Here is a 10,264-nt window from a genome sequence, read left to right as displayed (position 1 = left end):
CGATCAAGAGCTAGCTCTATAATATATCGATATTAACTGATTAAATCATGAGTCATATCACTTCAAAAATGAATGTGGGTTCTGTCCAGCTGGACATACCACATGGCAGTAGAGCCTGTAAGGCTATCTTGAAAAACATGCATTAGTAATTTTTTATTATAGGTATGGGCTACCATTTTCCGACAATATATGGTGATATGGGTTTTTAGGCACTTCATACCATCATATTTCTCAAATTTTGAGGAAATGACTATATCTGGGACTAAGCATAGCCCAACAGCATCAACATAACCATAAAATTCAATCCCTTCTACGATCCATAATCTTTGTTCAAGCACACTAATCTTTAAATTTTTCTGAGACTCCACCACTTTTGCTTTTTCTTTCTCTTTTTTTTTTCAAGTAATCTAGATCAAGAATCGATTTTATTATCTTTTCAGTAAAAATATGATTTACATAGCTATGATAATGCCCTGGATTCGAAGCTGATGGTATTTCAGGGTATACAAGATATGAGAACTATTATGGTAAAATATCCTATATGGGCTAGGCTTGTTGTGGATCAAAACTTGAAGGATACAAAGGGTTGACCACTTCTTGTGACGAGAGGTCTTGTTGGCTTGTGTTTTCTTTTATTCATTTTTTCTTGTTCAGCTTATTGAGAGCATCTAGAATCTTGCTCAACTCATTCTCAATATTTTTCTGTACTTTCTTCAGCTTTTCAAATCTGTGAGAATTTTTTTGCTTTATTTGTCTGGCTTTAGCTTTTGTGTTATATCGATGGACAGGGTTCTCGCTAGATGGAGCTATCCTTGAACTTTGAATACCATATCTTAAAATTAACAAATTTATATGACTATCTCATGGTTACTTTGTTAAGTGTATGAGTGAGAATGCAATGAATGAAAATGTATGTATGCAAAGAACATTTACCTTAAGACGGTATTTAACTAAAAGATTTCATTTATTCTAAAGAACTCTTATTTACATTGAGCTTATCATCCTAGAAATATAACCATAAAGTCATTTGATTTACTCATATTAGGCCTTAGCTTCTTCGATGAAGTTTAATAGATGCTGTCCATGTTCTCCTATTGGGGCCATCACTTATTTTAATGCCTCTACCTCTTCTACCATCTCTCTTGCCTTACATATCTCTTTACAAATTTGGGTTGCTAGGTACTCAATGTACTTCTATCTTCCTAAGTTCTCTCTTTTACCACACTAGACTTGGTATGATAACTCTTTATGCTCTCTAATGTTCATTCAACTTTTATCTCAACTTACTTTGGTAGCTATTCAACATGTTATTCTCTATCTGTACTTTGGTACTTTTTTCTTCCAATTCAAACATATTCTTGTTTCAATCTTACATTCTCTTCAGTCAGCTCAACAATTGTTATCTCTTTAGCCTTTTCTCTCACACATAACCTCTTATGTTCTTGGTGTAGCTCTGCTAAGTCTTTAACAGCTGTATCATGTTCTCTAGCAATCTTGTAAACTCTAGCTTCATGTCTTTTAGCTCTATCTTTTCACTGATCTTTTTTTTTTTTCGAAGCTTCTAGATTTCTTGCTTTAACTTATCTTTTTCATACTTAAACTCTTTTGTCGCAAGCTCTAATTCTGATGGTGTCTCTTCAAGCTTTCCTCCTGTTGGCGTTTGAAAGCTTTCATAAGTGAATACCATTTTCTATCTTCGTTTTGCTCTTCAAGGTAAATACCCTAGAGTGACTTTATTAGTAAACGGTCTAGGACTCACTTTTCGATGATTTTTTCATGCTTTAATCATCTCATTCATCTTCTGAAATGCTTTTGACTTGCTGTAAAAAAAATCTAACTGATGAAGCTCATGCGTCATAAGAATGAACTGTTCTACCCCGAACTACCTTCTCACTAAGAGTGGTGCATAATTTGTCACTCTTTATAAACCCAAAAATGGGACCACTGTATTATCCCTACACTAATACAACATAGGTTCACGATTCATCCATGAGACCAATCATCTTACTTCGACACTGGTCAATTTTTGTAAGAAAGCTATCCATTCTTTTTTATACTTTTGTTCTGACCATCCACTTTCACAGAATTCATTGATCGAAGCTCGATTACGGACATAAAACTTTAAGAAAGTATATTTTTTCCATTCGAAGTGGCTTTTCATCCATAAGTATAATAACTGTATACAGCCTATAAAGCACCATTCATTTCGATAATAATAACTCAAAAATTTGATAGTTTCTGCTAATATTACCGTTAAAGGGTTACAACCGTTGATCATACTCTCAAAGAAGTCAACTATTGTTATTTCAATATAACCTAAAACCTTTGGAAAGATCATTATTCCATATATAACTAAGGTAAATACATCTAACCCCTGTTCTTCGTTGGCATGTTGCAATAGAAACTCATGAAAAAACTTCTACGGTAGGCAAACCTGTTCTTGTTTCTTCTTTGTATGAGAATCCATAACTTATTTGTCTATCCCCATGAGTTGAGCCAAACCCTTACGAAATCTTGACTTGTGTTTTTTGACATATATCTTATTAGGAGCCTTGAGGTATAAACCTAACAAAATCGAATATTCTTCGATGATTGGTGTCATATCAACTTCATTGAAAATGAAACACTTATATGCAGGATCCCAGAATTATATTGCAACTCTGATTAGTTGATCGTCGATAACTACTGTAAGAAGGTGTGCTATATGCTCGTGTCTTTGGCAAAACTACTCTTATCTTAACAAACTCATCTTTTTTCATATATCAACCAAATCTTCTAGATTATTTTGTTTGAGAATGATAGATGTTTCTTGATACAAGGTAAAATTATATCCGATTGATAAACAATCTTTCATCTTTAGTTGAATCTTTTCTGATTGGACCCGTACTTCGTTGGGTGACTCGCAAGGAGCTAATACAGATGAAGAACAAACTAGTCGTTTTGTGGAGTCCATAAAAAATTTTTGTTGAAGATCATCTTTCAAACAAATGTTCTTTATGCAACTTTATGATATGAGCATGAACCAATACAAAAGAATGAGAGAAAATGTTAGTATGCAAAAAAAAAGGACTAAATAAATAACTAAGTAAATTAAAACATCACATAGAATAAGAGGAATGAACCCTATGCTTTTGGTTAATTCTAAAAGGGAAGAATGATGGCTCTATCTATAGGTTAGGCACTCTTAAGGTTCATTATACGTGGTTTGAGGTTAAAGTCTAAAGGTTCTCAAATTACTCCTTACATTATTGTCCATCACAGACTACTAAGGCACCCTAATCCTCACGCATTATAGGCTATAAGTGAAAATATTCAATTTAAGTGGGAGTATTTCGCTAGCCATTGCGGAGACATTAAACCTCACGAAAACAATATATACTTTACTCCCTCTTAGAGAGACGAAACTCGGGTATAGAGCTCATGTTATGCATATGCATATAAATGACATAATTAATAAAGTAAATAAACATGAATGAATAAAAAAATATATACAAAAGGTTCAATTTTATTAGGCTTTTGGATAACACAACTTTATTTGTTGGGCTGACTCTCAAACATCCTCAATAAAGTCGGCAAGCTGTCATAATATCTAGATCCGGAGATCTATCGCTAGACATTGATTTGAAGGGGTCGCCACCAATCTTCTTTATCTAGGTGCGATTGATCACCTAAGGAATCTATCTTTTTAAGGAACACCTAAGCCTAAGGGTCTCTAAAAGAATAAGTTTAGGTCTACTAATCAGAACAAGATTCGAGAGTACGATTACGTGTGAGAAAGGTTATAGCACATTCACAACGTCTATTGAAAGATGGTACTAGCTTAATTTTGTGTTATCCAATAAGCCTTAAAAATTTATCAAGTAATTAATTAGTGAAAATTATTCTTAATTAACTATAATATTTTTAGCAGAAAATTGAAAAAATTCCCTTATCTCAAGAATATGCAAGGAGACTATTGTTTCACTTGCAGAGGCTCTATAGTTGAATTATTTATCATTAAAAAAAATTTAAGAAACAAAAATGAAAAAAAATGATTCAACTTTAGATATAAATCATTTTCTCTTCAAAAACTCATTGCTTTTGTACAAGAAAAATTGATACTTTCAATTTTTCCTCATAAAAACCTTTTTTAGAAAATTATTTCAAAAAAAAATTGATACGTTCAACTTTTTCTCGAAAATATTTTTTTAGAAAACTTATTTTCAAAAAAAATTGATACTTTCAACTTTTACTCAAAAAAACCTTTTTTAGAAAATTATTTCTAAAAAAAATTGATACTTTCAACTTTTCCTCGAAAAAATTTTTTTAGAAAACTTATTTTCAAGAAAAATTGATACTTTCAACTTTTCTTCAAAAACATTTTTAGAAAACTTATTTTCAAGGAAAATTGATACTTTCAACTTTTCCTAAAAAAAAACCCTTTTTTAGAAAATTATTTTCAAAGAAAATTGATACTTTCAACTTTTTTTAAAAAATATTTTTTAGAAAACTTATTTTCAAATAAAATTGATACTTTCAACTTCTCCTCAAAAATATTTTTTTTTGAAATTTTATTTAAAGAAAATCAAAAAATAAAATAAGATAAAAAAAATAAAAATACTAAATAATTTTAATCTAATCAATAATAATAATAATAATAATAAATAAATAAATATATAAAAAAAAAACTTTTTGAACGACTCGGCTCGGTTGAAAAACGGCTCGGCTCAAGATAGAAAGGACGGCTTGAAGATACAACTCGGGGATGTTTGCTCGGTTCGGCTCGGCTAGCACTCGGGTCAACACGGGTCAAACGCGAGTTAGTGCATGGGTCGAGTCGCTCGATTTTAAAATGCGTGGATCTTTTGGGAATAGTAACGTCAAAACGACGTCATTTTCAGCAAGTATAAAAGGCCTTAACCTCTATTTTTTTCGCAGATGGTTCCTTCCCTCTCTCTCTCCTTCCTCTCTCTTCTCTACCTTCTTTCTAAACAAATCAAGAACTTTGATTGAATCTCGTCGAATTTTGAAAAATATCATCGAAATCTGGGTTTTTACCAAAAGTTTCTCAAAAAGTTGATCAATTTCTGGAAATAGTATGCAAAAAATTGGGTAGTTGGCCGAAAAATTCAATTGGTGCTGAAAAAGTCACCAAAAAATTTAAACTTTGTCAAAAATTTCACCGAAATTTGGAAAATTTTCAAAAATTTTCAGAAAAATTTCACCTAAAATTCTCTAAAATTTTTAAAAAAACCCCTAAAATTGCTTCTGATATTTCTGAACGCCTTTTTTTCCTTTTTTTTTTGCTCTCTTTTTCTCTCTGTGTCTATTTTCTGTTCTATTCTAGCACCTATTTATAGGGATTAATCAGAAGAGTTTCTGATCAATCCTAATACTTTCTTGGATTTTGATTCAATCCTTGAATCCAATATGGACTCTGATTGAATTCAAATTCATTATAGGATTCCGATTTTTTCATCTTAATCTCAGTCGAAAAGATAAAAATAAAAAAAATATATTAATAGATAAATAATAATATATGAATAGATAAATAATAATAAAAAAACATATATATTAATAGATAAATAATAATAATAATATATATTAATAAATAATAAAATATATTAATAGATAAACAATTTAAAAAATTTATATATTAATAAATAATAATAGTAATAATAGATAAATAAATAAAAAATAAAAATAACAATGCAAATGGGCTTATTCATTTGAATAAAACCTAATTGATCCGAACTTGAATCAAATTGGATGTCTATATATAACAATGATGATAAATTAAATTGTAATAAAAAAGATAACAATTAAGAGCTAGCAAAATATTCTTATCATGTTGCATAAGAGGAGTGCCAAAAAGTGGTTGGCGCGAGTAAGATAAAAATATGGCTCAAATCAAATTGCTTCATCCCTCAATTGGCTTCCGAGACTTAAAAAGGTATATTTGAATAAGCGTTGAAATTAGTTTTGATGAGGTTAAAAAAATTGTGAAAGTGAGATTAAAGTTAATAATTAAAATATATATTTAGATATAAATATAATATGACAGTGAATTGAATTATAATGAAAAAAAATTATCATCAAAGACATAAAAATAAAATTTATATGTAATAATAATTTTAATTATTAAATATTAATAAATTAATAAATTATTAATTATTAAATCATTTTTATGATAAATAATAATTTTGTTAATACAAAAATTTAAAATAGTTTTTATTACATTAATTAACAAAATTATTTTATATTTTTAAATAAAAATTAAAAAGTTAAATTAAATTATAAATATATTTTTATCTCTTCAAAATGATTGAAAAGGTCAAAAGTAAAAAACAAAAAACAAAAAAAAAAAAAAACAGAAACCATCCATAATTTTATCCCTAGACCCAAAACAACCAGTAAAAAAAAAGCAAATCTGCGCAGCACAATTTAAACATTCAAACTGAATCTCAGTGCAATTTGCACAAATTTTCATGGAAAACATTATCCTAGTATGTTTAAATCCAAATCAAGCCTAAATGAATTATTTTCTCCTTTATTTTCGTTTTTCTCGTTTTTCTAAAAAAAAAAAAAAAAAGAGAAAAATTCCGAAGGAGGGGACCCATTTTTTATTCAATCATTCCACATCGATGCCTAAATCTTCTAGCTGTGAATTAATTAAAGATTAGGTTAAAAAAAAAGATTCGGTGAGCAGCCATAGATGCCATTAGAATGACTTCTCCCGAAGATGAGTTATAGAAAATTAAGATGAGAGAGTGTGATTGTGGTAATTAATGTGGGGTTTCTCTCATAATATTAAGAAATGGACTGCAGGAAGTGACACTTGGTGGGGTCCATTGGTCATCCATGAAGCCAACATTTTGACCCCACCCAGCCATAGTTCCAACCCCCCTCCATGAGAGAGCTTTTCGCCATTGAAAAAGTAATGAAAAAACCTTTTGATGCTTCGCTGGATCACTATTTAGTGCTGGTTTTTACCAGTGGTCAAAGGCACTTGAGAGCTGAGCAACATTTTGACCCCACCCAGCCATAGTTCCAACCCCCCCTCCATGAGAGAGAGCTTTTCGCCATTGAAAAACTAATGACAAAACCTTTTTATGCTTCGCTGGATCACTATTTAGTACTGGTTTTTTACCAGTGGTCAAAGGCACTTGAGAGCTGAGCCTTTGGGTGCTAGCTTAAATGGTTAATTATTTTTTAAACAGATGAATTTTATCTTGGTCTGCTTTATTAATAAACACACTTGAGTCTCCCAATCATGATTTCAACCACCAATGGATCAGAAATGGAGCCTCAACCACGTTTGATTAGCTCCCCTCTATTTTTCCCATGGAGGAAAGAATAAGAAGGATCATGTTCCTTGACATTGCATTCAAGCTTCCTTCGTAAATTGACGTAATAGAATGAACCTATATGATATGATCACTCGTAATCATTCATTGAGAGATAAGTCAATAGATCATGAGTTTTACATCTTTATATTCGTTTATTGAAAAGAAAAACGTTTGTGAACTCAGTAATGTGAAAAATACAATAAAGAATTGTATTTAATTTTTTTTAATTTTGTTATATTTTAATGCTCACAAACTATCACACCATTATAATTAACATATGATTTCAAAATAAACAGTCACTAATCTAACTAATCAAGTCATCATTCATAAAGTATAAAAAAAATAATAAATCAGGTTCATTCTCTGCTCTACACTTTCTTTGATATCCTTATTATCTTTACTTTTTTCTTTTTTTAACATTTTGATTGATTTGAGTATCGAAGCATATGTTAAAATTATAAGTATTCCGATGCTTTTAATCTTATTCTCTGTGACAATCGAATAAAGCCTCCAGTAAACTCCAATATTTCCAAGTCAAAACTTACGTCAACAAATATCAAGTGAAAAGAGTGGAGGTTTGGGACAAAATTTAGATCAAAAAATTTTGAAGACTAGATACCTTAAAGAGGCAGGCAATTACCTGGCAAGCCATGACCTCCTGTTTGTTTTTAGTGGTGTGCGCTACCTATAGTCACCAGAATGGGTTTTTGGTGGTGGGATTTGCAAAGCAAAACCATGACATCTGAAGCGTAAAGCTTGTTCCCACCCCACACTTATCCGTCCATATTGTCTTTTTGTTGCTTTGTGCGGGGTGTGGTCCCCACCCTCATTCACACCCTACGTGTCATCCCTCCCACAATTGGGAATTACGCGTCGATCAATCACGTCATATCATCACCCTCTGCCTCTCACATGTATCTACTTGCTAACCACTGCATGCCTTTTGTCAACTTTGCTGTGCACGGATTCAGCTAAATGAACACGGTTTAGCAACATGTAAAATGACTAAACTGCCCTTCAAATCGTCACAGGGCGTGCCTGGATTGGGTGGATTGAATGGTAACAGATGCCAACTTTGGTGTATTATTAAATCTTGGACCACCTTTTATGTTGTCCTTGTTCTTTGCCCATTTAAAGAATGGTCATGCCAACTCTATGCAACATTTTTGAGTAGCCTCTTCTATTATGCTCTTCTTCTCTGATAAACTTTCAGAATTCAAGGTGAAAATTTCTCAATTTCATAACTGAATTATATATATTTACAATGGAGAGCACCGACTCGTCGACCGGCTCGCAGCAGCCTAATCTCCCTCCTGGATTCAGGTTCCACCCCACGGATGAGGAGCTAGTAGTACACTATCTGAAGAAAAAGGCTAGCTCAGCTCCTCTGCCGGTTGCAATAATTGCAGAAGTTGATTTGTACAAGTTTGATCCATGGGAATTACCAGGTAAAAAGGTTCACAACGTACACAGGAAAAGAGAAAAAGAAAGTGAAAAGTGCATATATATAGATTAAAGTGTCACATAAATGTAAATAGGACTATGATAAATAATCTTTGATTTTGTTTGGGGTTTTCAGCAAAGGCGACGTTTGGTGAGCAAGAATGGTACTTTTTTAGTCCTAGAGACAGGAAGTATCCGAATGGAGCGAGGCCTAACAGGGCGGCTACTTCAGGTTACTGGAAGGCTACAGGAACTGATAAGCCGGTATTGACCTCAGGGGGGACTCAAAAGGTTGGTGTGAAGAAGGCACTGGTTTTCTATGGAGGGAAGCCCCCTAAAGGGATCAAAACCAATTGGATCATGCATGAATATAGGCTTGCAGATAATAAAGCTAACAACAAACCCCCTGGATATGCCTTGGGTAACAAGAAAAACTCACTGAGGGTAATCACTTTTTTCAGGTTTATTCGCTTTATGTTTATATCAGGAATTGATTGTTTGAAACTGATTTGCTTACTAATGAGAAGCTTTTTTCTTTTTTTGTTGCTTTTGGTTTGTAGCTTGATGATTGGGTGCTATGTCGAATCTACAAGAAAAACAACACTCCTAGATCTCTGGATCATGATAAAGATGACTCCATGGATGACATGCTTGGGCCAGTATCACCTTCAATTTCAATTGGTAGCCAGCATAATGGAAAGTTTCAATTCCCAACAAAGAGCACAAGTTTTGGCACAATTCTCGAAAATCAAGAGCATAGCCTGTTCGAAGGAATGTTATTGGGGAGTGATGGGATTAACAGTGGTTCTATGTCTCATCAGTGGGGTTGTTCAAGCTCAAAGCCAGACCTGTCTATGGTTAATCCTCCCAAAAGAACACTCCCATCACTTTACTGGACCGACGAAGAGACAGCCCGACATTCAACAAGCAAGAGATATAATGGGGATAGCAATGATGGCAGCATGGAAAAAACAGATGAGAATGGTTCAATTACCACTCTGCTTAGCCAGCTGCCACAAACCGCTCCTTTGCAACAACGGACAATGCTGGGGTCAATGGGAGATGGGATTTTTCGCCTCCATATCAACTTCCAGGACTGAACTGCTACTCGTAATTCAATTCCAGGTAGTGGGTATTCTATAGATATACCATATACACCTTGAAAGAAGAAGTTCAAAATCAAAATTTTCAAGTAGCTAGGAAGCTGTCGGTGTCATGTTACATGTTGATACAGTTGCCAATAGTGATGAAGCATTTGGATTGGGAAAAAGAATTGAGACTTTGGTTGTTAGGGAAGAGATTAGCTCAAAAGACTTCATTAGATGAATTACTTGCTGTAGAAAAAATTTAAAATAAAACTGATCGATGGATGATAAAATATTTTACTCTATGAATACATACAACATTGAAATCTTGTATAGAAATCCTTGTTGTTGGAACTTTGATAATGTTGATGATGCACATTTTAAGAATATATTGGTTATGATTTGTCT

At 32.6% G+C, this 10,264-nt stretch overlaps 1 pseudogene across 1 annotated transcript; it reads left to right on the top strand.

The window, feature by feature from the left end:
• The first annotated feature begins 8,446 nt into the window (after nucleotides 1–8,446).
• On the top strand, nucleotides 8,447–10,032 carry LOC111301667 (NAC transcription factor 56-like; annotated as a pseudogene). The gene is made up of 3 exons (XR_016328080.1): nucleotides 8,447–8,776; nucleotides 8,908–9,215; nucleotides 9,332–10,032. The product of XR_016328080.1 is annotated as an NAC transcription factor 56-like (transcript).
• The last annotated feature ends 232 nt before the right edge of the window (nucleotides 10,033–10,264 follow it).

The sequence above is a fragment of the Durio zibethinus genome, chromosome 15, assembly GCF_047325235.1.
Source record: "Durio zibethinus cultivar Kanyao isolate XHJ-2024 chromosome 15, ASM4732523v1, whole genome shotgun sequence".
In the NCBI taxonomy this organism is placed as follows: Eukaryota; Viridiplantae; Streptophyta; class Magnoliopsida; order Malvales; family Malvaceae; genus Durio; species Durio zibethinus.
The sequence above is the reverse complement of the archived record's forward strand: the minus strand, read 5'-3'. Positions and strand labels throughout refer to the sequence as shown.